The following is a 27,716-nucleotide window of genomic DNA, read 5'->3' on the forward strand; positions in this document are numbered from 1 at the left end:
AAATATTTGCAAAATTATATATACAACAGGGGACTGATATCCAGAATTTATAAGGAACTCAACTCAACAACAACAAAAATAATTCTATTAAAAAGTGGGCAAAGGACATGAATAGATAATTTTCAACAGAAGGCATATAAATGGCCTACAGGCATATGAAAAAAATGCTCAACATCATTAATAATCAGAGAAATGCAATGTAAAACAAAAACGAGATATAATCTTACACCAACCAGAATGGCTATTATTAAAAAGACAAAAAATAACAGATGTTGGCAAGGATACAGAGAAAAGGGAACTCTTATACACTGTTGATGGGAATGTCAATTAGTATAGCCACTGTGGGAAACATTATGGAGATTTCTCAAAGAATTAAAAATAAAACTAACATTTGACCTAGCAATCCCACTACTGGGGTATCTACCCAAAGGAAAGGAAATCAGTATATCGAAGGGATATTTGCCTTCACACGTTTATCATTGCACTATTCACAATAGCAAAGATACAGAATCAACCAAAGTGCCTATCAATGGAGGACTGGATAAAGAAAATCTGGTACATATACACAATGAAATACTATTCAGCCATAAAAAATAACATTCTATCTTTTGCAGCAACATGAATGTAACTGGAGTCCATTATCCTAAGTGGAACAAGCCAGACACAGAAAGACAAATAGCACATGTTCTCACTTACAAATGGGAGCTAAATAATGTGTACACATGGATGTAGACTGTGGAATGATAGACAATGGAGATTTGGAAGGGTAAGGGTGGATGGTGGATGATGAGCGATTACTTAATGGGTACAATGTATGTTATTTGGGTGATGGATACCCTAAAAGGCCTAATTTCATCACTATACCATCTATCCATGGTATTACCCAATTACCTAAGACACCATAAAATTATGCTTGTACCCCATAAATTTATACAAATAAAAAAGAAGCATACAGGGCTCTGCTACTGAAAAAAAAAATCACATCAGAGCTGAAAATCTCAAAATATTTTTGGAGCTGTTAGTAGCAGGAGGCTTAAAAGCATTCTAAATGAAAAAGAAGCTCATTATTAGATTTCCTTTTCCAGTTTCATCACTAATAGGCTTCCATAAGGATGGCAGGGAAATGTACATTATCTGGAAAATACATGCCAAATTTGTTGCATACCATTTACTTCAGTAATTACGGTGAAGCCTCAGAACTGCATACCAGCTGTTAAGAGCAGCTTCAACTTACCTCCTGGGAAGGCTAAGTCACTGCCAGGAAGGAAGCACCTTCCAGGTCAACAGGCATCTGTGTGACACACTATACTTTCCAGGCACTTGAAGAAGCATGATTTCCATTGGAAAGATCCAGGCTCAGAGCAACACCAAGGCACAATTGGAACAATGTCTTGTGCAAAGTCCCTGCAGTCATTGGCATCACCATGGCCATCCATTGGATTTTATAGACATTTGAGTGATATAAACCCTTTAGGACACCTTTAACACTACCCTGTTTTTTGCATCAATCCACAGGAATTAGTCTTGGTACACTTTAAGTAAGGCTGCCTGCACTAGGGTTCCTTGTAAAGTTTATTCTTGAATTCAGAGACATATTAGTAGTCAAAGTCAACAGTCATTGAGAATAGAACTGTTACTATAAGATAACATTGGGCATTTGTTGTCTGTAAGATACTGTGCTAAGGCCTTTATATGTATTTTCTTATTTAATCTTCACTTCAACCTTATGTAGTAGATACTATTATTATCCTTTTTTGTTTTTGTTTTTTGGTTTTTGGTTTTTGTTTTTTTTTGAGACAGAGTTTCACTCTTGTTGCCCAGGCTGGAGTGCAATGGCGTGATCTCGGCTCACCACAACCTCCACCTCCCAGTTTCAAGCGATTCTCCTGCCTCAGCCTCCCAAGTAGCTGGGATTACAGGCATACACCACCACACCCAGCTAATTTTGTATTTTTAGTAGAGATGGGGTTTCTCCATGTTGGTCAGGCTGGTCTTGGACTCCCAACCTCAGGCGATCTGCCTGCCTCAGCCTTGCACAGTGCTGGGATTACAGGCATGAGCCACTGCGCCCGGCCTATTATCCTAACTTAAAGAATTTTTCTTTGTCACCACTTCGTCAATGAAATAATATAATAAATTCATCTGAATTAAGAATACATAACATCAAACACCAGGGCCTGTCAGCGGGTGTGGGGCAAGGGGAGGGAGAGCAATAGGACAAATACCTAATGCATGCGGGGCTTAAAAACTAGATGATGGGTTGATGGGTGCAGCAAACCACCATGGCACATGTATACCTAAGTAACAAACCTGCACATTCTGCACATGTATCCCAGAACTTAAAGTATAATAAATAAATAAATAAATAAATAAATAAATAAATATCAAAAATTATAAGTTATATAAAAAGGTTAAAAAAATAGATAATCCAGCCTAGCACAGCAGCTCACACCTGTAATCCCAAGACCTTGGGAGGCCAAGGTGGGAGGATTGCTTGAGACCAGGAGTTCAAGACCAGCCTGGGCAATATGGCAAGACCCCATCTCTACAGAATTAAAAAATTAGCCAGGTGTGGTGGCATGTACCTATGGCCTCAACTACTCAGGAGGCTGAGATGGGAGGATATCTTGGGCCCAGGAGGTCAAGGCTGCAGTGAGCCATGTTCTTGCCACTGCACTCCAGTTTGGGAGACAGAGCAAGACCCTGTCTCAAAAAAAAAAAAAAAAAAAAAGTAATCCCTTTATTTTTGTTATCTGACAATAAGAAAGAGAACTTATAAATACAGTTTTACTACTAAGTTAACATGCCTAAGCCTTTTGTATTTTTTCTATCACACAACACTTCAATTTATAGCAGTAGAAAAAAATTCTCATTTGGAAAGGTGGAGTAGTCTACGGTCTACTCTTATGAAAAAGACAAAAGTGCCAAATGACCCGTCTAATACCAGGCATTTTGTTTTAAAAATGTTTTAAGTAATATTCAGTTTCCTCAGGGCAATTATGACTCAACTCATATTCAAGAGGTTCGTAAGAGTATTGGCTTCAGCATCAGCTGTCTGTGTAGGTCTCTATCAGGGACTGGCTCTGTGATCCTAGACAAGTTACTTAATCCCACTAGATGTGCTTCCTCATCTATAAATAGTAGATCATAATTTATCTACTTCCAAGAGTTATTGAGGGGAGTAAATGAAACAATGTACATAAAGCCCTTCACACTAAATGCTCATTAATGTCAGCTATAACAATGATCATTATTGTTACTTCTACTATTATATATAACTTTATAGTTAAAATTATTATTCTGAGACCTTGCCAGGCTTTAAAGTGTCTTCAGATTAATGGGTACAAAAAAATATAGAAAGAATGAATAAGACCTACTATTTGATAGCATAATAGGATGACTATAGTCAATAATAACTTAATTGTATATTTTAAAATAACTTTTAAAATGTGATTAGATTATTTGTAACTCAAAGGATAAGTGCTTGAGGGGATACCCCATTCTCTATTGTGTGCTTATTTCACATTGCATGCCTGTAGCAAAACACCTCATGTATTCCACAAATATATACACCTACTCTGTACCCACGAAAAATTTTTTAAATGATTTTTAAAATATAAAAATTTTAAATTTTAATTTTAATTAAATTTTAATTTTTAAATTTTAAAAATTAAAAAAGGTATCTTCATAAAAGGATGATGATGATGATGTCAATTTTATGGTTAAGTGTATTTTTTTTGTTACCAGAGTCTTTGAAAATGGAATTTGCATATCTGGTTGTCAGATAATTGGAATTACCCAAAACACCTATTCCCTAATCATTAATCAATCAGTAGTTATTTGGTGAAGTTGTACTTTTAAAATATCTTATGTTAAATATTATGAGTGAACAAGAGGGCCATGCCCCTTCCTAAAAAGAGTGTGTGACCTATATGGAGAATGAAATGATAATTGCGGTGGAGATACATCATTATACATTTGTACAAGCCCATGAGATGTACACCAAGAATGAATCCTAATGTAAATTATGAACCCTGCATGACAAGGATGTGGCAATGTAAGTTCATCACTTGTAATGAACCTACTTCTCTGGTGGGACTCTTCATAATGGAGGAGGCTATGCATGTGTGAGGCAGGGAATACACGGGAAATCTTTGTACCTTTCTCTCAATGTTGCTGTGAACCTAAAACTCTAAAAAATAAGATCTTTTTTTTAACCTAAAAAGCTACACCTAGATTAAAGTCTATTTTTTAGAAAGGCAAGGCCAAAGTTTGGGAGAAAATATTTGCAAAGACTCATACCCAGAATACCTAAAGAGTTCTTACAATTCAATAATTAGAAGATTAAAACACTAATGGAGAAAGGGCAAAAATTTTGGACAGTTGTATCACCAAAGAAGGTATCAAGATGGAAAATAATCTATGCAAAAATACTTAACACCATTGATCACTGGATAAGTGCAAATAAAAGCAATGAGATACCACTATCACTAGAATGACTAAAATTAGAAAGACTGACCATATCAAGTAGTAGCAAGGATGTGGAGAAACTAGAACTCTCATACATCACTGGTGGGAATGCATAAAAGTACAGCCATGATGGAAAATAGTTTGATAGTTTCTTAGAAAGTTAAACATACAGGCCAGGTGCGGTGGCTCACGCCTGTAATCCCAGCACTTTGGGAGGCCGAGGCGGGTGGATCACCTGAGGTCAGGAGTTTGAGACCAGCCTGGCCAACATGGTGAAACCCCATCTCTACTAAAAATACAAAAATTAGACAGGCATGGTGGTGTGCGCTTGTAATCCCCGCTACCCAGGAGGCTGAGACAGGAGAATCGCTGGAAACTGGCAGGCAGAGGCTATCAAGAGTGTGCCACTGCACTTCAGCCTGGGCAACAGAGCAAGACTCTGTCTGAAAAAAAAAAGAAAGAAAGAAAGAGAAGGAAGGAAGGAGAAAGAAGAAAGAAAGAAAGAAAGAAATAAAGAAAGAAAGAAAGAAAGAAAGAAAGAAAGAAAGAAAGAAAGGGAAAGAAAGAAAAAGAAAAGAAAGAAAGGGAAGGAAGGAAGGAAGGGGAAAGAGAGAGAGAGAGAAAGGAAGAAAGGAAGGAAGGAAGGGAGGGAGGGAAGGAAGGAGAGAGAGAGAGAGAAAGAAAGAAATTTACCATATGACCCAGCAATTCCATTCTTAGATTACCCAAGACAAATTAAAATACATGTTCACACAACTAGTGCTAGAGAGCATCTCAAGTGGTTTTGGAGGCAAGAAGGGGGTGGAGATTGCACAATGGCACAAGCAGACATTTTGGGTGATGGAAACATTATCATGATAGTAGTGGTAAATATAGGACTATAGATATTTGTCAAAGCAACCAAATTCTATACTTAAATTTAGTAAATCTTATTGTAATTTAAAATTATATCTCAATAAAATTGATGCAAAAAAATATAATTATTGACATAAGTTATTCTATGATAAATGCCTAACAGTGGTCCCAATAACTGTAGACCTCAGGAGACAGAAAAGGAAGAAGAGAATGAATACTTATAAAGTGCTTCCTGTGTGCTTTCTAAACACAATAGTAAATCCTGCCAACAAGTTATCTGAAATATAAGTTTAGTTAGTTTGCACTTTGAAGAAGCTGTCTGATCTTTGAAATAGTAAGAAATGTACCCAAGTCACAAAACTAGTAAGCAGTAGATTCAAACCCAAGTCTGACTTTGAAATCCAAGTACTACACTATACCACATGGCTTCCCAAGTAATTTAAATACAGCCACAAATGAAATCACACTTTAACCCAACAAATATCAAGAGCAAACCATCCAAAAGAAATCAAACCACCATTGCTGTTCTCCTAGCAGAAGCATATTAATATGTGCAACAGCCAAATAATACATAAGAAATCTCAACACCAAGTCCTAATCTTTTAAATAGAGAATCCTGAGTAGTCATAGAAGCTATTATAATATTCAGAGCAAAGTTATTATAGAGATGTTTGCATAAATACACTATGTGAAATTTTCAAATTCACTTATACATTTTATCAAATTCTCAAGGACATTTCTGGAGTAATCTCATCACTTATAGAGCATTAATTCTGATGCCTGACCACAGATGATATAGTTATTATGTAATATTTAATAGTTCAAAATGGAAAGTTAATATACTTCTAAAAATACCAAAGAAACTAGTATATAAAAATGTCAACTGTGATCACCAAAAATTGCTTCTAGATGTATCTAACTATCTCATACTCTCTTTAAGAGTTCTGCATTTCATATCAGGGATGGCCTGAATAAGTAACATTATTTCATATGTGACAACTGTTTAGCTTATTGTCAATGATACAGATTTATCATGATCTTATAAACCTCATGATCCATCCAATCCCTCAATTTTTAACTACTTTCAGGAAGTTTCACCAATAGGCAAATATGCTGAGGGACAAAAAAATTAATACGAGGAGCATTTTAAAAAATAATTATATGCTGTCCCTAGCAGGCTTCAGTGCTTAAGCTACAACAATTAATGTGATGTACCAAATTTTCATAAGTGCACTGCATCTTAGCAGCTCATCTAATGGAGTTTGGGTAATACTATTCATCAGTAAGAACCCTTAGAAACAATCCATGATTGTGTTCTCCCCAAGAAAGTGATCTCTTCATGATTTGGCAAATGTGGGCACACACACACACAACAACAACTTAATAGTTGTTTTTGTAGTCATCTATAAAATGGAGAGCTAAAGTACATACTTGGTCATCTAGAATCCCTCAAAAAATTATCTTGCATAGAACTGTCTAGGTAATTGAGGAAAAAGATGTCTATGTCAAATATTTGGAGAAAGCTCTAAATTAATGAATACTTTGACTACTTAAACAGCCTGAAAGAAATTAAGTAAAAACCTTGACAACTCAGCCTAACAAAATAGGGAATAGTTAAGGATCCATTCCAATAATTTTGGGAGAAAGAGTGAAGATGCATTTAAAATGTTAGTAGATTGAATTTGCAAAGCTGTCTGCATGGCAGAAGGCAAGGAAACCTGTTTGTAACCCAGGGCTGAGCAGCTGCCCCCTGCTGACTTGTCCTCATCCCTTCCCCATGAATGCAGCGAGAGTCTCACATCATCACCCACAGCATGAAATCAGAAGGAGCCTTACGTCATTTCAACTCGTGGCATCTAGCACTGACATATCAACCTCTTCTTACAAAAAGAAACTTTATTCTTTCCAACTTCTGATACATTTCTGACCAATCAAGATTCAGACCTATACGTGCCCTAAATTGACAAACGATTTTCCCGCATTGGAAGTGCTTCAAATATATAACTTTCTCTTTATGCCACATGATCGTTGCAATTGAGTAGTGTCCGGCCACTGACCCGAAAGAAGCTGTTAGTTTTGCAGACAGCCCTAGTTATCAGCATCCACATGTGCTTATGCACCATGGTAATGAATCAAGGTTGCCCGGATTGGATGATAACATGACTTCAGGTCCACAATCCCTCAGCCTAAACCTTTAAAGCTGGATGTGTCTTGGAATTAAGAATTTTTCACATTTTACAAAAGTAAAATGGTGCCTGAGGATGTATGTTATGTAACATCCCAATGAAGTCTGGAATGGCATTCCAAAATCAAGCACACTAACATTTCTGCAACGAACGAGTATTCACACTAAGTATAATTTTGAAAATAGCCTCAAATCAGGTCAGGTTAGGCTTTGCCATCACGTGAGTTATGAACTAACTATTGGATCTCAAAGCTTTTAGCAGAATATAGAAGTAATAGCAGAGGAATAGTAGCAGTGGAAAATCATTATGAGAACTGGTATATGCAAACAGATGCCAGGCACTAGCTATACATGATCTCCTTAATCTCCCCAACAACCTTGAGGTCAAAACTACTTTCAAGAGGGTGTTTTACACAAACTGACTTAAAAACACTCTTTTTACAATGTACATGATATATAAATGTTTTAAACCCCTTTCCCAAATCATGAATCAAACCCAATATTGTTATTAGCCCACTCTTTTACTGGCTTTCTCATTTTGAATGACATTTCTGTTCTTGATTATAGGATTTTAATCTCATTAGAGTCCTACATAACAAATCCAGAGGTAGATTTAAGAGAAAAAAATCACACAATTTCAAATTATTTCAGGAGGGCAACCCTGAGATTATTCACTAGTTCAGCAACTCAAACCAAAATTACACACTAACAATTATCCCATTAAGGAGCTTTGCTTCCTTTTGTGAAGTATGCTCATCCCAAAAGTGTGAAATTTATGTTTACTCTACCATTACAAGGGAAAACTTGATTTAAAAAAAACAAAAGACTGTATGAGAGCTCAAGGTGTTAATATGGAATTGGATGGTAATCTGCTGAGTCTAGGACTTGTATACTGAGACCTGTGAAAATCTCATTACCTATCTTAGCCCACAGTCTCCATATGCAGCTCAAGTGACCCTCAGTCTTCCTAGCTGTGTATTCTACATTTAACTTATTAATTTGGATTCGGTCTTATCCAAATCATGCCAACTCAGCTTGCAAACTCCTCACCCAGATTACATCTTGTGGAGTTTTTATAAACATATTACTCTAAGAATTACTAACATCATAGTATATGAGGCTAGAGTGATATGATAATCACCCCTCATATCTCCAGTAAACAATTCACTCTAACAACCTTGGTATAAACTGATTATACATATAATTATCATTTTTAATGTTCATCTTGTTCAAACAATGAATTAGATACTATAACAATATAATGCATTAGCATTTTATTCTTTAAGATGCTTCCCTACTGTGTACCTTAATTAAGGAACAAGGAAAGCATCCCAACTAAATTTATAGTCTTAGTATAATCTAAAATTATCTTCTCACAAATATGAAAGTCTTTGCTATTGCAAATGTCTTAGGTTGAGTTCCTTCAGAAGCCAAACCTAAAAGATTTGAATGCAAGTAATTTGGCATGATTCTGGAATCCACGTGTACTGTGCTTAAAGATACCACACCCTGTGCTGATTCTTCTAAATACTATCTGTCTCTGAAATATCCCCAAACATATGTATTTATTTCCACACATAGTCATCTGTTTCAGTATTGTGTGTGTGTTCATCCCCCAAGAAACAAAACGCATTCTCAAGCAGTAAAACCCACCCAGGACACAACACTGTGCCTCTTGGCTAATGGGCCTTAGCTACTATAGAGCACCATCACCTTCAGCCAATCTACCAAAGCAAATATGTCTCCATATTGTTGGCTTCTCTTTTATCCATTTATTTTGTGTTTTGTGAACAATTTTGACCCATACTGTCCCAAAAATCAGTATGCAAGCAATAGTGCTGGATGTGTGACAAAAATTAAAACCTAGGAGAATCAACCTGAACATGGAAAGGCAAGACATTTTAGCTCCCTAGGCAAGAAGTGTTATCTCCCTTGAGGCATCATCAAGTAAGTGGTCAAAGACAGTAAGCGTCTTCTATGTGGAATCATAAAAAGAGCTCAAATATTCAGAAAGAGAATGAAACAGTTGTTACCACCTGTTGGGTGGGGGAGTGGCCAGGGAATGGGAAATGCAGGTCAAAGAATTCAAAACAGCAGATGTGTATGATGAACAAGTTTAGACATCTATCGTACAACATGAGAACTAAAGTTAATAAAATTATATTGTATATCAGGTTTTTTGTTAAATAAGTGGATTTTAGCTGCTGTCTTATCACCAAAAATTAACTATCTGAGATGATAGATATGTTAATATCCTTCACTACTGTAACTTTTCTATTAATATATGTATCCCACAACATGTTGTAAACCTCAAATATATACAATAAAATTTATTTTAAAATAATAAAAATATTGACAGTACAACAGAGTGACTATAGTCAATAATAACTTAACTGTATATTTTAAAATAACTAAAAGAGGGTAATTGGGCCGGGCACGATGGCTCACGCCTGTAATCCCAGCACTTTGGGAGGCTGAGGCGGGTGGATCTCCTGAGATCAGGAGTTCGAGACCAGCCTGGCCAATATGGTGAAACTCTGTCTCTACTAAAAATACAAAAATTAGCTGGGCATGGTGGTGGATGCCTGTAATCCCAGCTACTTGGGAGGCTGAGGCAGAAGAATCACTTGAACCCAGGAGGCGGGGTTGCAGTGAGCCGAGATCATGCCACTGCACTCCAGCCTGGGCAACAGAGCGAGACTCCTTCTCAAAAAAAAAAAAAAAAAAAAGGACTGTAATTGGATTGTTTGTAACTCAAAGGATAAATGCTTGAAGGGATGAATACCCCATTCTCCATGATGTGCTTATTTCACACTGCATGCCTGTACCAAAGCATCTCATGTACCCCATAAATATATACACCTACTATGTACCCACAAAATTAAAAATTAAAAAATGTAATAATACTACTAAATACTTAAAAAGTGGGAGAAACATATTTGTAACATTTATCTCACCTAAAGACTTCATATCCCTAATAAATTTTAACTATTAAAATTGAGGAAAGAGAGCCAGGTGTGGTGGCACACACGTGTAGTCCCAGCTACTTGGGAGGCTGAGCTGGGAGAATCACTTGAGCCCAGGAGTGTGAGGCTGCAGTGAGCTATGCTTGTGCCTGTGAATAGCCACTGCATTCCAACCTAGGCAATATAATGAGACCCTATCTCTAAAATAAAAAAAAGAATAATAATTGAGGAAATAAACTGTGATACGTGCACACATCAGAATAATATGCGGTTTTAAACTACAATGAACAAGAGCAGTATAAACTAAAAACAAAAAGAATCAAGGACAGTGAAGGTGAAGATCAGCAGTCACATGGGATTGGTGAAGGGAGCCTGCTGACATTCTGAGGGCATCATAAACACAACTGCTGCCCAGGAAGACTGAGTAACAACTGGGTGAGTAGAACCAGAAAGAACAAAGGCCAGAGGCACACCATGACTTCAGGGGATTTGAAGAGAACAGAGAGCTGTTGCCAGGACTGCCATTGTACAAACAGCATATTCCCTTCCAATGTTACTTACATAGAAAGAAGGAAAGGAGGGAGGAATGCAGGGAGGAGGGGAGAAAGGAAGGAAGGGATGAGGGAAAAGAATAAAGGGCTGGAATTTCCCCAGGCTGTCAGAGGGTGCAGAGCTGAGGCTTCTTGTAACTGTCCCTCTGTTCCTGCAGCCTAAAGGTCCTCTGATCACATCCCCTTCCTCCCTCATTCTTGGCTAGCTGAGCTCCCATCACCACCCACCACCTGGGTGTTCTAGGGTACATTTCAAAGGAGCAGAAACTGGGGGCAAGAACATGCACGGAGCCATCCCAGCATGATCACTCTGCAGGGACAGAGAAACGTGAAACCTCTGCAAAACCAGAATGGCAGCAATCATGATAAAATGAGTAGACACTGTAAATCCAAGACATGGATGTACTGAGTCAGGAGATAAGAGATTTGAGGGAGGGACACTATATTGTTAAATTACAGTCATTAAAAATTGTGCTTTGTTTGTTTAGAAGAAAAATACTAAATTCATGACAAATATTTAATACATTTAAAAATATCGGAGATGTAATGTTTCTCTCCTTCCAAGTCTGCAGTGCTGCTCCGCAGTTTTCATTTGACACAGCAAGTGCACACCATGTGCCAGAGGCTCTGTTAGGCACTGAGATCATGGAGACGACTGAGAGATAGTAACTTCCCTCAAGAAGCCCAGAGTCCAGTGTGACAGCATCCAGGTCATTAACAACAGAAGCATTTGCTCTGAAACTAGGATTTTACTAACTGAAGCGTTATTTCATTTTTAAAATCCTATACCCAAGAATTTAAAGACCTTCTCTAATAAGTGAATTACAGAAGGCTTGCTTTGGGAGATATTCAAGCAAATATTGATCTAACCATTAAAAGAAGCTCAGACTATCAGGATAAACAACATTATAAATAGTAAAGTCAAAACAAAGTCAACAAGGAAAAGATCCAAGTCAAAATTCTGTCTTTGCTTTTAAATAAAATGAAGTATTTTTATTCTAGCATCTATTTTTATCAAATATTAGATATATTAATCCATCTGTCAATATCCTAGCTATTACCCATCTTCTTCTGTAGAGCACTGGGGTGTTAGAAAATGTAAGCACCCTTAGAAATACTATAATTTAGTTGGAGAGAAGAAACAGACAACAGAAATGTTAAAAGATATAGATTAATACCATTTCAACATAAGAAAATCTCAAGCCAGTGTGTGATTAATGGCCAAACAGAGCAGTGCTATTGCAATTCACAAAGGAAAAAAAAAATGAACATTTCAGACAAGTGTATATTAAGGCAAGATCTTGAAGGACAAGTAAAATTTGGACATAAAGGGGGCAAGAGGGCAAAAGTGCTCCTGTACAGAAATATGGTAGGAAAAGACCGTAAATAAGGTAAGGAGTGAATTATTTGAGATAGCAGAGATAGAGTAATGTGGACAGCTTTCAATGTCGAGCCAGGAAATTGGATTTTATCCTCGGCAATGGGTAATATAAGGAGCCTACGCCAGTGTTTGAGCAAAGGAATGATATAAGGTGATATTTTAAGAGCATTTGTCTGGCTTTACTATGTAAGAATTAAAAGGAACCCGATGGATAAGAAAACTCGATAGTCCAGACATGAAGTGGTAAGGATCATAAGTAGGCTGGGACAGTGGACAGTAGTGTGAGAGGTTTAGGAGAAAAGATTCATAAGACTTGATAAGTTATTAGAGACCAGGAGATTCGCTGGTCTCAACAATAGGTGGCCAAGGGAAAAAAAATCATTAATGAAATTAAAGTCAAGATGCAAGACGTTTCAAAGTAGATGAAAGCTAATGGAAATAGGTCATAAAACGGAGGTAAAAGCACTAATCATAGGACTTAATGTAGTGAGTGGTATACTCTTTGGAAAAAAAATCATAGTAAATATACTGTTTTGGGGTTTTTTTTAGGTTTTTTGTTTGTTTGTTTGTTTTTGTTGTTGTTGTTGTTTGGTTTTTTTGTTTTTTGTTTTTTGTTTTGAGACGGAATCTCACTCTCTGCCCAGGCTGGATGGATGCAGTGGCATGATCTCAGCTCACTGCAGCCTCCGCCTCCTGGGTTCAAGCGATTTTCCTGCCTCAGCCTCCCAAGTATCTGGGACTACAGGTGCACACCACCACACCCAGCCACTTTTTGTGTGTTTTTAGTAGAAACGGGGTTTCACCATACTGGCCAGGCTGGTCTCACACTCCTGACCTCAAGTGATCCACCTGCCTCGGCCTCCCAAAGTGCTGGGATTACAGGCGTGAGCCATTGTGCTCAGCCAATATACTGTTTTTAAATAATATTTTTTTTCTAACTATAAAGTAACTTAAGTTCAGTGCACACAAATTTGGTATCAAAAAAAAAATCCAAAGAAATAAAAGTCATTCAGAACCCTACTACCCAGAGATGGCTACTTTCACACATGTTTATCTTTTGAGTCTTTTTTTTTCCTATGTCAATAAAAATAATAATAATAATAGAGCTGACATGGTGGCTCACACCTGTTATCTCAACACTTTGGAAGGTTGAGGCAGACGGATCAGCCTTGGCCTATCCTCTTGAGGTCAGGAGTTTGAGACCAGCCTGGCCAACATGGCAAAACCCCTCTCTACTAAAAATACAAAAATTAACCGGGTGTGGTGGCTCGCACCCATAATCCCAGCTACTCAGGAGGCTGAGGCACAAGAATCACTTGAACCCAGGAGACAGAGGTTGCAGTGAGCTGAGATCACCCTGCTGCACTCCAGCCTGGGTGACAGAGTGAGACTCTGTCTCTAAATAAATAAATAAATAAATAAATAAATAAAATAAAATTTTTAAAAATGAGAGGGAAAGGGAGTAGAGGAGAGAGAAGAATGGCTAAGATTTATTGACTGCCTATTACATTCCAAGCATTAGTCTAAGTTCTTGACATATCTTAACAGTTATTCTTTGCAACAACTCTATGAGCTAGATAATATTACTATCCCTTTATGCAGGTGGAGAAACCAGGGCCCAGAGAGATCAAGTCTGCTGAGGCTGCCTCACTTGTGAGGTGGGCAAGCAGCAGACATGGCACTTTCTGGGAGTCATGGTTTCCCTGACAGTCCTGGTGCTATTGCTTTAGAGGGCATGGAAAGAAACAGAACAGGTGGCAGAGAGATGTATGCATTATCATGGATGAGAAATGAAGACAGTTGCTGGAAGGAGACTGGATGATAGAATTTTGTGCCCTGTGGTACCCTGCTTGTCAAAAGCTTCCACCAGAATGGGAAAGTTTTGCTGAATGGGGAGAAGTTCTTGAGGTTAATGTAGCAAAAGTAGATGTCACAGGGCAGCCAGGACTGAGTAGACAGTTCATCATAACTGCTCTCCTACTATTTATTCATTGTAAAGATGGTGAATTTAGACACCATCAGGGTCCAAGGACTAAGAAGGACTTCAGAAACTTTATAAGTGATGAAAAGTGGAAGAGTATTGAACCAATTCCATCATGGTTTGGTTCAGGTTCTTTTCTGATGAGCAGTATGTCAGCACTCTTTCAACTCTCTATGTGGATCAGGATTTGTCATAACTATTTTATTGAAGACCTTAGATTACCGGTTTGGAAATTGTATACAGTTTTTGCTTTAGCAATTCTGCTTTCAGGGCTGTTTTTAGGACTCTTTATAATATTTGTGGCAGATTGCCTTTGTCCTTCAAAAAGGTGCAGACTGCAGCCATACTTGTTATATTAGTTCATTCTTGCACTGCTCTAAAGAAATAGCTGAGACTGGGTAATTTATAAAGAGAAGAGGTTTAAGTGGCTCACCATTCTGCAGGCTCTACAGGAAGCATGACAGCTTCTGCTCAGCTTTAGGGTAGGCCTCAAGAAACTTACCATTGTGGCAAAAGGCAAAGGAGAAGCTGGTTCTTCACATAGCCACAGCAGGAGGAAGAGAGAGAGGGAAGAGGTGCTACACACTTTTAAACAACCAAATCTCACAATAACTCACTCAATCACTATCATGAGAACAGCACTGAGGGGATGGTGCTAAACCATTCATGAGGGACAACCCCTGTGATCCAATTACTTCCCACCAGGCCCCACCTCCAACATTGGGGATTACAATTTGACATGAGATTTGGGCAAGGACACATATCCAAGCCATATCACTCCACCTCTGGCCCTTCTCAAATCTCACATCCTTCTCACATTGCAAAATACAATTATCCCTTTCCAACAGTACCCCAAAGTCTTAACTTATTCCAGCATTAACTCAAAAGTCCAAAGTTCAAAGTCTCATCTGAGACAAGGCAAATCCCTTCAGCCTATGAACCTGTAAAATCAAAAACAAATTAGTTACTTCCAAGACACAATAGGGTACAGGAATTGGGTAAATACTCCCATTCCAAAAGAGATAAATTCAGCAAAAGGGGCTACAGATCCCTTACAAGTCCAACAAGTCCAAAATCCAGCAGGGCAGTCGTTAAATCATAAGCTCCAAAAGAATCTCCTTTGACTCCATGTCCCACATCCAAGGCACTCTGATGCAAGGGGTGGGCTCCCAAGGCCTTGGGCAGCTCTGCCCTGTGACTTTAAAGGATTCAGTCCTCAAAGTTGCTCTCATGGTATGGCAATGAGTGCCTGTGGCTTTTCCAGGCTAAGGGTGCAAGATGACAGTGGATCCACTATTCTGAGGTCTGGAGGATGGTGGCCCTCTTCTCACAGCTCCACTAGGCAGTGCCCCAATGGGGACTTTGTGTGGGGGCTCCAACCCCACATTTCTCCTCTGCACTGCCCTAGTAAACAGTCTCCATGAGGGCTCCGACCCTGCAGCAAGCTTCTACCTGGACATTCAGGCTTTACCAAACATCCTCTGAAATCTAGGTGGAGGCTCCCAAGCCTCAGCTCTTGTGCTCTGTGCACCAACAGGGTTAACACTGCATGGAAGCCTCCAAGGCTTACAGCTTACACCCTCTGAAGCATCAGCCCAAACTGTACCTGGGACTCTTTGAGGCATGGCTGAAGTTGGAGCAGCCGGGATGTGGAAAGCAGTGTCCCGAGATTGCACAGGGCAGGGGGGGCCCTGGGTCTGGCCCATGAAATCACTCTTCCCTTCTAGGCCTCTGGGCCTGTGATGGGAGGAGCTGTCATGAAGGTCTCTGAAGTGCCTTCAAGGCCTTCTTCCCATTGTCTTATCTATTAGTATTTGTCTTACTTTTAACTATGCAAATTTATCCATCCTGACTGAATTCCTCCCCAGAAAATGAGTTTTTTTTTTTTTTTTTCTACCTCATGGCCAGGCTGGAAATTTACCAAACTTTTGTGTTCTGCTTCCTTTTTAAATATAAATTCCAGGGCCAGGTGCAGTGGCTCACACCTGTAATCACAGCATTTTGGTAGGCTGAGGCAGGAGGATCACTTGAGACCAGGAGTTCGAGACCAGCAAGAGCAACACAGCAAGACCCTGCCTCTACTAAAAATACAAGAAAATTAGCCAGGCATGGTGGCATATGCCTATAAACCCATCTACTCAGGAGGCTGTGGTGGGAGGATCACCTGAGCCTGGGAGGCAGAGGTCTACAGTGAGCCATGATCATGCCACTGCACTCCAACCTGGGGAACAAAGCAAGATTCTGTCTCAAACATTTTATATATATATATACACACACACACGTATACATGTATATATATTATATATGTATATATACGTGTGTATGTATATATTTTTTTTAACTTTCAGGTCATTTCTTTGCTCATACATATGAGCATAAAATGTTAGAAGCAGCCAGGCCATATCTTGAATACTTTGCTGATTAGAAATGACTTCCACTAGATACCCTAAATCATCTCTCTCAAGTTCAAAGTTCCACAGATTCCTACAGCAGAGGCACAATGCAGCCAGACCTTTGCTAATGCGTAGCAAAAGTGACCTTTACTCTAGTTTCTAATAAGTTCCTTATCTCCATCTGAGACCTCATCAGCCTTGACTTTATTGTACATATCACTATCAGCATTTTGGTCACAACCATTTAACAAGTCTCTAGGAAGTTCCAAACTTTCCTTCATCTTCCTGTGTTGCGGAAAGTAAGGGACCTCGAATGGAGGGACCAGCTGAAGCCATGGCAGAAGAACATGGATTGTGAAGATTTCATGGACATTTGTTAGTTCCCCAAATTAATACTTTTATAATTTCTTATGCCTGTCTTTACTGCAATCTCTGAATATAAATTGTGAAGATTTCATGGACACTTATCACTTCCCCAATCAATACCCTTGTGATTTCCTATGCCTGTCTTTACTTTAAACTCTTAATCCCGTCATCTTCGTAAGCTGAGGAGGTTGTATGTCGCCTCAGGACCCTATGATGATTGCATTAACTGCACAAATTGTTTGTAGAGCATGTGTGTTTGAACAATATGAAATCTGGGCACCTTGAAAAAAGAAAAGGATATCAGCAATGTTCAGGGAACAAGAGAGATAACCTTAAACTCTGACTGCTGGTGAGCTGGGCGGAACAGAGCCATATATCTCTTCTTTCAAAAGCAAATGGGAGAAATATTGCTGAATTCTTTTTCCCAGCAAGGAACATCCCTGAGAAAGAGAATGCATCCCTGAGGGCAGGCCTCTAAAATGGCCACTTTGGTGGGGGTGGCCGTATTTTATGGTTGAAGCTGTAGGGATGAAATAAGTCCCAGTCTCCCGTAGCGCTCCCAGGCTTATTAGGACAAGGAAATTCCCACCTAATAAATTTTGGTCAGACTGGTTGTCTGCTCTCAAACCCTGTCTCCTGATAAGATGTTATCAATGACAATGCGTGCCCAAAACTTCATTAGCAATTTTAATTTTGCCCCGGTCCTGTGGTCCTGTGATCTTGCCCTGCCTCCATTTGCCTTGTGATATCTTATTACCTTGTGAAGCATGTGATCTCTGTGACCCACACCCTATTTGTACACTCCCTCCCCTTTTGAAAACCACTAATAAAAACTTGCTGGTTTTATGGCTTAGGGGGAATCACGGAGCCTGCCGACATGTGATGTCTCCCCCGGACACCCAGCTTTAAAATTTCTCTTTTGTACTCTTTCCCTTTACTTCTCAGACCAGCCGACACTTAGGGAAAATAGAAAAGAAGCTACGTGAAATATCGGGGGTGAATTTCACCTGATATCTGGCTGAATTTCTCCCAATACCTGTCTTCTTCTGAGCCCTCCACACTCTTTCAACCTCTACGTATTACCCAGCTCTAAAGTCACTTCCACATTTTCAGGTATCTGTATGGCAATGCCCCACTCCTCAGTACCAATTTTCTGTATTGGTCCTTTCTTACACTGCTCTAAAGAAATACCTGAGACTGGGTAATTTATAAAGAAAAGAGCTTTAATTGGCTCATGGTTCTACAGGCTGTAGAGGAAGCATGACGGCTTCTGCTTGGCTGCTGACGAGGCCTCAGGAAAGTTACAATTACAATGAAAGGCAAAGGGGAAGCTGGCACTTCACATGGCCAATGCGAGAGGAAGAGAGAGAGGGAAGAGGTGCTACACACTTTTAAATAACCAGATTTCATGATAACTAACCCACTCACTATCACAAGAACACCACAGAGTGGATGGTGTTAAACCATTGATGAGTGACCACCCCCATGATTTAATCACCTCCCACCAAGCTCCACCTCCAACACTGGGGATTACAATTCGACATGAGATTTGGGCAGGGACACAGATCCAAGCCATAGCACCAGTCCAAAAAATTATTACCAGAATCTTCTCAACCTTTGAACAATGTAGAGGAGGAACACAAGGTGGATGAAGAAGTTTCCAAAGAGGAAGCTGAAAGTAAAGAAGGATTAAAGAAAGGCTTTCCATAGAATGCCATACATTGGCCATGGATAAATCCTAACTTTTATAGTTATCTTAATATTATGATTTTGACAACAATAGAAGATTAATCATTTCTTTTGGTTTGAAGTGAAATGTTACTTGCTTGTCTATATATTGCAGGGCTCAGACTAGACTGTCATTAGATTGAGAGTCTACATTCAGAACATAAAAGCACTAAGTATAAAAGTTTGAAATATGATTTAAGCACAATTTGGTGGTTTAAATAATTCTTTAACTTTTGAAAAATCTGGTGCCAAGCAATGAGATTTGTGTGTGTTTGTTTAATAATAACCTGTTTCAAGTCTGAGTTTTGAAAATTTATATTTTACAAGTATTACGTTATTGGAGGTATTTAAGAAGCTTACTTTAGAGAAAAAGATTTCTCATCTGGTACAATTTTTCTTTGTTTCACTGTATGAAAAGAAGAAGATATTTCCCACAAATAAAAATAAATATCCCACAAATGGGAACTTTGCCCATTGTCTCAAGAAATGTGTATTTCAATGACAACTCTGTGGTCTTTTTAGAGATATAATCAACTTTTTTTCATGCTTTTAGATTATGCAACTAACAAAAACTACCTTATATTAATTACAGTTTTCTACACACAGTAATGCAGGATACGCTATTGATTTAAGAAGTTTTTATTTGTCCATAATATTCTCTTGATTCCTATAAGGGTTGTATTAGTCCATTCTCCCACTCTTATAAGGACTTACCTGAGACTGAGTAATTTATAAAGGAAAAAGGTTTAATTAACTCACAGTTCAACATTGCAGGGGAGGTCTCAAGAAACTTACAATCATGGCAGAAGGGGAAGCAAAAACGTCCTTCTTCACATGGCAATAGCAGAGAGAGGTACTGAGCAAAAGGGGGGAAAGCCCCTTATAAAACCGTCAGATCTTGTGAGAACTCACTATCACAAGAACAGCATGAGGATAACCAATGATCAATTGCCTCCCACTGGGTCTGTCCCACAACATGTGGGGATTATGGGAACTACAATTTAAGATGAGATTTGGGTGGGGACACAGCCAAACCATATCAAAGGTTGATTTCCTTTTTTGTATTTTTCTTATTTACTATGGATTTCATTTTTATTTTTCAAATTAGATAATAATTTCCTGAAAATATTTTTCATGTTTTGGTAAATGGTATTTTTTGCTGTTGTTTCAAACCAAAGTTTACTGAAAGATCCATCAACTTGAACTATCTGTTGATAATTTGAAATTTTGGTCACCTATTTCAGACTTTACATTATTCTGCTGAACTTCTACTTGAACTTTTTGTCATTTTTCTTTTTTGGATGTAAAGGTGAACATTCCTGATTTATCTGATTTGGAAAAGCCTTGGTATTTTACATTTTGAAAATTCACAGACGCTTGACTTTTTTTTTTTTTTTTTGAGACAAGGTCTTGCTCTGTCACTCAGCCTGGAATGCAGTAGCACAATCACAAATCACTGCAGCTTTGACCTCCCAGGAGGAGGAGGAGGAGGAGGAGAGGCCTGCCCAAACTAGCATACTGCCTCTTGCATGATGTGCTTTATAGCTTATACCAGTTTGAACAGATAACAATGGAACACATTCATTCATTCATTCTTTAGCCAGGTCTCTAAACTTTGCTACTCTATATGAACAGCAGAATTCCTAGGAAAATCTCACCAAAGGGCTACCAACTGGCATCTTTTCTTTTACATAATTATTTACCAGATAGCTGCTCTCCCTTTGATTCATTGGGATTTCTCAACTTATTGAATCCAGTAGTCAGCATAGGCTACATTACACTGCAGTAACAAGCAGTCTTAAATATCTTAGGGTTTATAATCACGAAGGTTTATTCCTCGGTCACAATTCATAATCCATTCAAGAGTCATCTGGGATATCTGCTCCATGACTTCTGATTCCAGAACCCAGGCTGATGGCACCAGAATGTTGCCACCCCTTTGACAGAGGAAAAGGGTGTTCCCCTGGCAGTTAAGTGTTCCGGCCCGGATATATACCTTGCAGAACTACATGGGACTGTTTGGCCACAATTTGTCACATGGCCCCATCCAACGCCAAAGGTGCCAGAAAGTACATTCCTACCCTGGGCCCAGAATGAGGAGAACCCACCCTTGTGAACAGATAATAATGGAACTTACACACCCTCATTCTTTCTTTAAACAATCCCAAACTTTGCTGCTCTGCAGGAACAGCAGAATTCCTTAGGAAAATCTCACCAAAGAGCTCCCAACTGGCATCTTCTCTTTAACATAATTATTTACCATGACTTTACCTTACCTGTACACAGCTCACATCCTAAGTCCTCAGAACCCTCAGGTCCCAGCCACACCTTGACCAAGATTCTATTGCTAACATCCCTTCAAGGCAAAAATTGTCAAATACAGATATCTTAAATTAGTAGAGCTGTAAAGACCTTAAGGAATATTTGGATCCCTCCTATAGATAAAGAAACATCAACTCAAAGTAGCTCTTACAGCTAGTAAAAAACTAAAATCCAAGAGTCTTTTTTTTCCTAATTATTTCCTCAACAATTCCTCGGAAAGCAAACAAGAAAAAGATAGATTTCACCTGTGGTGAGATTTACTGTTCGTATTCAAATCAACTATGAATTTCATAAAAATGGAAATCAATGCTAAAATATTTTACAGCAAAGTACATTACTATAGATCTTAGTCTTTCTCCATTGCTTCTTTTTTTTTAAATGAACATTTTATGATTTAGAGTTTTACATTCTCTGACAGATTTTATTTTAATTATTTGCCTGGGAAGTATATTCATTTGAATGCAAAAATAACCTAGATGGTGGTATTTGATGAATGTATTTATGTGCATCTCCCAGTGCTTTTCCTTTGGCTTAGCTGACACAAGGCTCCCTGGTCAAAAAAATCAGTAGTCACTCACCCAGAGTGACTCCAGGATCCTCAGAGAGCAAACAGTGCAATCTCTCATTTTGGCTGAGGAAACTAAGACCCACTGAGTTCAGGCAACAGAGGCCAGGTCCCACATTCACAAAATGCAAGAGCAAAGTCTCAAACCTCATCTTCCACCTCCAAACTCTGTGTTCCTTCCACCACCTCATGTCGCCTCAAGCTTTATTATTTGGAACAGGCTATTTTATTTCTCTGCTCCTCAGTTTTCCCAGTTAGAGAATGAGAGAGTAGGACTTGCTAGATTGAGATTTCCCAAATGCATTTCAAAGAACATCAGTCTACGAGGTGATTGTGGGAGTAAAATTTTCATGGTCACGTAAATTTGAGAAAAAAATACCTTATCCCTCTCCTGGAGATTAATAATGGGGATCAGCACGATAAAAGGCTTAGAAAATTCTTCAATAAAGAAAAACGTTTAATGTCGGCTGGGCACAGTGGCTCACACCTGTAATCCCAGCACTTTGGGAGGCCGAGGTGGGAGGATCGCTTGAGTCCAGGAGTTCAAGACCAGTCTGGGCAACATAGTGAGACCTCATCTCTACAAAAATAATGAACCGAATTAGCCAGGCGTGGTGGCGCATGCCTGCAGTCCCAGCTACTCGGGAGGTGGAGGTGGGAGGATCGCTTGAACCCCAGAAGTCAAGGCTGCCGTGAGCTGGGATTGCACTTAAGCTTGCTCTGTAGCCTGAGCAACAGAGCAAGACCCTATTTCAAAAAAACACTAAAAAAAAAAAAAAAAAGTTTTAGTGTTGTTGAAACAAATATTTCCTGAACGTATCTGGTCACAGGAATATTTGTGTGTGTGACTCTTACCAACATTGTGCCGCCTGCTCTGACCACTCTCCCTCCCTCAACTCCCAGTAAGACCAGCCTCTTCCTGCTGAGGCTCCAACACACCAAACATTTTCCTACCTCAGGCCTTTACCCCTGCCACTCCTCTGCCTGGAGTCCTCATCTCCTCGAAGAGATCCTCCCTAGCCACCACTCTCCTACAAAGAGACCTACTTTGTTTGCTTTTTCTTCATAGCCCTTATACCAGACAAACATTACATGACATATGTCTGCCTCTTGCACCAGCACAGAGGCTCCCAGAGGCGAGAACTTCATCTTGTGCATCAGCATAACCTCTAGCACCCACAGCACTGTCTGAGAACAGCAGGAATGAGTAAATATTTGTTGAATGAATTAATTAATGAACCAATGAATGAAGCCTGTGAACATCATGTTCTATAGAACATACAGTATTATTGGCAGGGCGCAGTGTCTCAAAGCTGTAATCCCAGATCAGCCTGGGAGACATGGTGAAATCCCGTCTCTACTAAAAATACAAAAAATTGGCCAGGCGCAGTAGCTCACACCTGTAATCCCAGCACTTTGGGAGGCCAAGGCGGGTGGATCATCTGAGGTTGAGAGTTCAAGACCAGCCTGGCCAACATGGTGAAACCCCATCTCTACTAAAAATACAAAAAATTTTCTGGGCATGGTGGCATACACTTGTAATCCCAACTACTCAGGAGGCTGAGGCAGGAGAATCACTTGAACCTGGGAGGCAGAGGTTGCCGTGAGCCAAGACTGCGCCACTACCATCTAGCCTAGGTGACAGACTGAGACTCTGTCTCAAAAAAAAAAAAATTAGCCCGGCATGGTGCCGGGTTCCTGTAATCCCAGCTACTCGAGAGGCTAAGGCAGGAGAATCACTTGTGAGCTGAGATCACGCCACTGCACTCTGTCTCAAAAAAAAAAAAAAAAAAAAAAACACGGAGCCTTGTTACCAAACCAGGGATATTAGCATAGCGTCACTGGACCCTTTTTAGAAATGCAAATTCTCAGCTCCCCTCTACCTTCTTAGAGGTGGAGCCCAGCAATCTGGGTTTGAACAAGCCCTTTATGTGATTCTGAAACTCACTAAAGTGTATGGCTGGGTGTGGTGCCTCACACATGTAATCCCAACACTTTGGGAGGCCATGGTGGAAAAACTGCTTAGGCCAGGAGTTCAAGACCACCTGGGCAACATAGCAAGATTCTGTCTCCACAAAATTGAAAAATTACACTGAAGCCAGAGGGTCGCTTGAGCCCCAGAGTTTGAGGCTGCAGTGAGCTATGATCATGCCACAGCACTCCAGCCTGGGTGACAGAGCAAGACTCTGTCTCTAAAAAATAAAATAAAGTTTGAGTTCCACACTCCCTTCCTCACCTCACCACTGGGGAGAGGGAAAGGAGAGGAAGAAATCTGAAACAGCAGCCAAGAAAAAATCTTGAAAAATAAGAATTCTAACTATAGGAAAAGCAGGTTAGGAAAGAGTTGCCTTCCTTGTGGGAGCAAGCGAGAGACCATGCAAAAGTTAAGTCTGACTAGATATATGTGAGTTTTTCACTGTCCTCTGAGACTAGATATTAGAATTCTCAAGAAAGGGCATAAGATAAAATCAGTCCTAGAAGCAAGACATTTTTGCTAAAATCTAAAATCTATACCTTAAAAATTACCCAAGTTCTAAGCTTTTTGTATTTTCTTTTTTGTTGTTTTTGTTTTTGTTTTTGTTTTTAGAAGGAGTCTCACTCACTCTGTCACCCAGGCTGTAGTACAGTGGCACAATCTCGGCTCACTGCAAGCTCCACCTTCCGAGTTCAAGCAATTCTCCTGCCTCAGCCTCCCAAGTAGCTTGGATTACAGGCACAGGCCACCACACCCCTGACTAATTTTTATATTTTTAGTAGAGGCGGGGTTTCACCATGTTGCCCAGGCTGTTCTCAAACTCCTGACCTCAGGTGATCCACCCACCTTGGCCTCCCAAAGTGCTGGGATTACAGGCATGAGCCACCGTGCCCAGCTGCTTCTTGTATTTTCTGAGTTTATTTATTTCTCTGATGCTCATATTAGTATTTTTGTATGCCTTTTTCAGCATGCCAAGGAAAACAAAGGGAAGGTGATTGGTAATCTGTTTTGGTTATTAGCACACCAAGCAGGAGGCTACCCACTCCACCTTACACCTCAGAGGTGAACATGGGAATTGTGCTGAAATAAAAGTGAGACATTCCAAGGGAGAGTTGAACACACATGTCAGAGTCCTATTCGTGAGTTTCTCACCCAACCTGCAGGCCGGGCTCCTGCCAGAGAAACCTTGACACTTCTGGATTCTCCTGGATGAAAGAAAAGGGTGAGCTCTAACAACTCCCTGTGATTTATTAAGATAAATATGTTCACAAACCAGGTGTTAACTCCTTCCTCTTATCAGAGAATGACAGTCATCATTCAGGTTGGGGTGGTCCTATAGGCAGCAATGATTGAGCATAAAAAGCAATGGAGTGCACATCCGAGATAACTAAGAATCACTATTCAGGCCATTCTCCATTGAAGCAGAAGGTGACAGGCTGTGTTCCAAAAGATTGTTTGACACGAGCCACACCCTGCCAGCCACTAACCTACTGGACATTTTTAAAACATAGCTTGGAGCAAAGGAGGATTTCTAAAACAAACCAAAAACTCTCACAGGGAAATCCCAATGGCTACTCTAATGTTCTCAAATAAATTGCTACTGAATCCCCTGAAATCCCCCAGGAGGGAGAGAGAAGAGAGGAAGCAGCTTCAGTTCCTTTTCCCCAAGACTCAAATAGGCTTCGGTAGAACCTATGATCCCAAGATAAGAGCTATTTCTAGTTCCACTCAAGAAACCACTCAATTTGAAACCACTCAATTACATTAAATATATTAAATATGTACACAAAGCATATTAAAGTTATATTAAAACTAGGCAGAGGGCAAAGATACAATGAATTATGGTGGGAGAATTCTTCATGCCTACTTTTATGGAATTCCAAACATTTTTCCTGCGGGTATAAAATTACAAAAAGACTTAGATTGCCAAACCAGGCCACAGCAGTCAACTCAACATACAATGGTATACACCAGAATTCCAATATATGCACTAGAAATACAGCCCCTTCTCCCACTTAACAGCGTCTGGAAGTTTCTCTTCATATAATACACCTGCTGGGAAAAAGGGAACAAGTCCCATAGCAGCGTTGGGGAGGCTCAGGGTCCTAGATCACAGAAGTTTCCAAATCGTGGAGGTTGGTGTAAGAAGCAAAGCGTGGCAGATGAGAAGCATAATTAAGGAAGGCTAAGCCATAGTCATTCCTTTGAAAGGAAACTCTTGTTTCTCACTAGGATTTCTCCAAGACAATAGTTTCCAAACTTAACAGATCAACAGGATCATCTGGATGCTTTTAAAAAATGCAGATTCTAGATTCTAGAGCCTGACCACAGTACTACTAAATTAGACTCCCCCAACCCCCGCCAGAGGAAGGTCCATGAATCTGCAATTTGAAGGGTGTGCCTCAGATGATTATGATGTTCATACATGTGTAAACATCCACTCTAGGGTTTTTGATATCAGAATCGTGAACTAACATTACACATTACACATTACACATTACAGTTCTCAAGCATCCTTTAAGCCTTGGCTTACACATCGATTCCTCTTAATGATCTTCCTATTTAAGCACCCCTCCCCAAATGCAATATATAGTTTCCTTGATTTATAGCACTTGCCTTGGTTTGTAATTCCTTATTGTTTACTTGTTTATTGTTTGTCTTCACATAAGAGTCTAAGTTCCACCAAGGCAGTCCTGCTTCCTGCTAGGACCCGGCATTTAACACAGAGCATGTGTATATCATCTTTGGTGAATGAAAGTACACTGTAGCCATTGATCTTGTTACATCTTATCTCCACCTGTATAACATAGGTGGAGTAGAAGTTATTATGCCTAAATTAACAAGATGAACCAGAACAGCTGAGTGGCTCAAGACCGCAGAGGAACACGTGCAGGAGCAAGCCTAACATCCAGGCTCAGGCTTCCAGATCCACCTCCACTCCCTTCCCACTGTCTCACCCACCTCCCTTTACAGAATATCAAACCTTGGCTCCAGTTTATTAATATCAAACTCACTGAAGAGCTGGTGCCTATGTCTCAAGGTCTTATATTTATTTGCATGGCAGACAATTGTGCAACTCAGAAGCATAAGACCTCGGGAGCTTCTGGACAAACCTTGAACACATTCTATGCATTTAACGAAGAAACAATAAACATGATGTAGAGTGGGAAAACAGAAGTTAATTAGAAAATCTTGGCTAATACTGCCTAAGCAATTTACAGATTCAATGCTATTCCTATCAAACTACCAATGACATTCTTCACAGAACCAGAAAAAACCACTTTAAAATTCATATGGAACCAAAAAAGAGCTCGATTAGCCAAGGCAATCCTAAGCAAAAAGAATAAAGCTGGAGGCATCATATTACCCAATTTCAAACTGTACTACAGGGCAACGGAAACTCAAAACACAGAGAGAACCATTTACTGGCCACATCTGTGATCAGTGAGAAATAAACATCTGGAATTAGAATATACATGTGTGAGGGGGTTTTTTACATTTTATTTTATTTTTAATTGACATAATAATTGTATACATGTATGGGTACAATGCGATGTTTCGATGGATGTACACATTGTGGAATGATTAAGTAAGGATAATTCGCATACCTATTGCCTCAAATATTTATCATTTCTTTGTGGTAAGACATTTAAAATCCTTTCTTTTTGTTATTTTCAGATATACAATACATCATTATTAACTACAGTCATCGAGCTGTGCAATCAGACACCAAAACTTATTCCTTCTGTTTAATCGAAGTTTTGTATCCATTAACCAGCGCCTCCCTTCTCCCCATCCACTTCTGGCCCTCTCCCACACAGCCTCTGAAACCACACTCTATTCTCTACTGCTATGAGTTTGACTTTTTTAGATTCCATATATAAGTGAGCTCATGTAGTATTTGTTTCTCTTTACCTGGCTTATTTCACTTAATGTAACGTCCTCTAGGTTCATCCGTGTTGTCGCAAATGACAGAAT

General features: G+C 39.4%; 1 protein-coding gene and 1 pseudogene across 2 annotated transcripts in view; one reads left to right on the plus strand and one right to left on the minus strand.

Annotated features, from left to right (window-relative positions):
• The window catches only part of SLCO5A1 (solute carrier organic anion transporter family member 5A1), a 160,863-nt gene that overhangs the window by 107,441 nt on the left and 25,706 nt on the right, over positions 1 to 27,716 (minus strand). The window lies entirely within an intron of this gene.
• On the plus strand, positions 12,473 to 18,939 carry LOC130541730 (thioredoxin-related transmembrane protein 1-like; annotated as a pseudogene).

The sequence above is a fragment of the Pan paniscus genome, chromosome 7 (assembly GCF_029289425.2).
Source record: "Pan paniscus chromosome 7, NHGRI_mPanPan1-v2.0_pri, whole genome shotgun sequence".
NCBI lineage: Eukaryota > Metazoa > Chordata > Mammalia > Primates > Hominidae > Pan > Pan paniscus.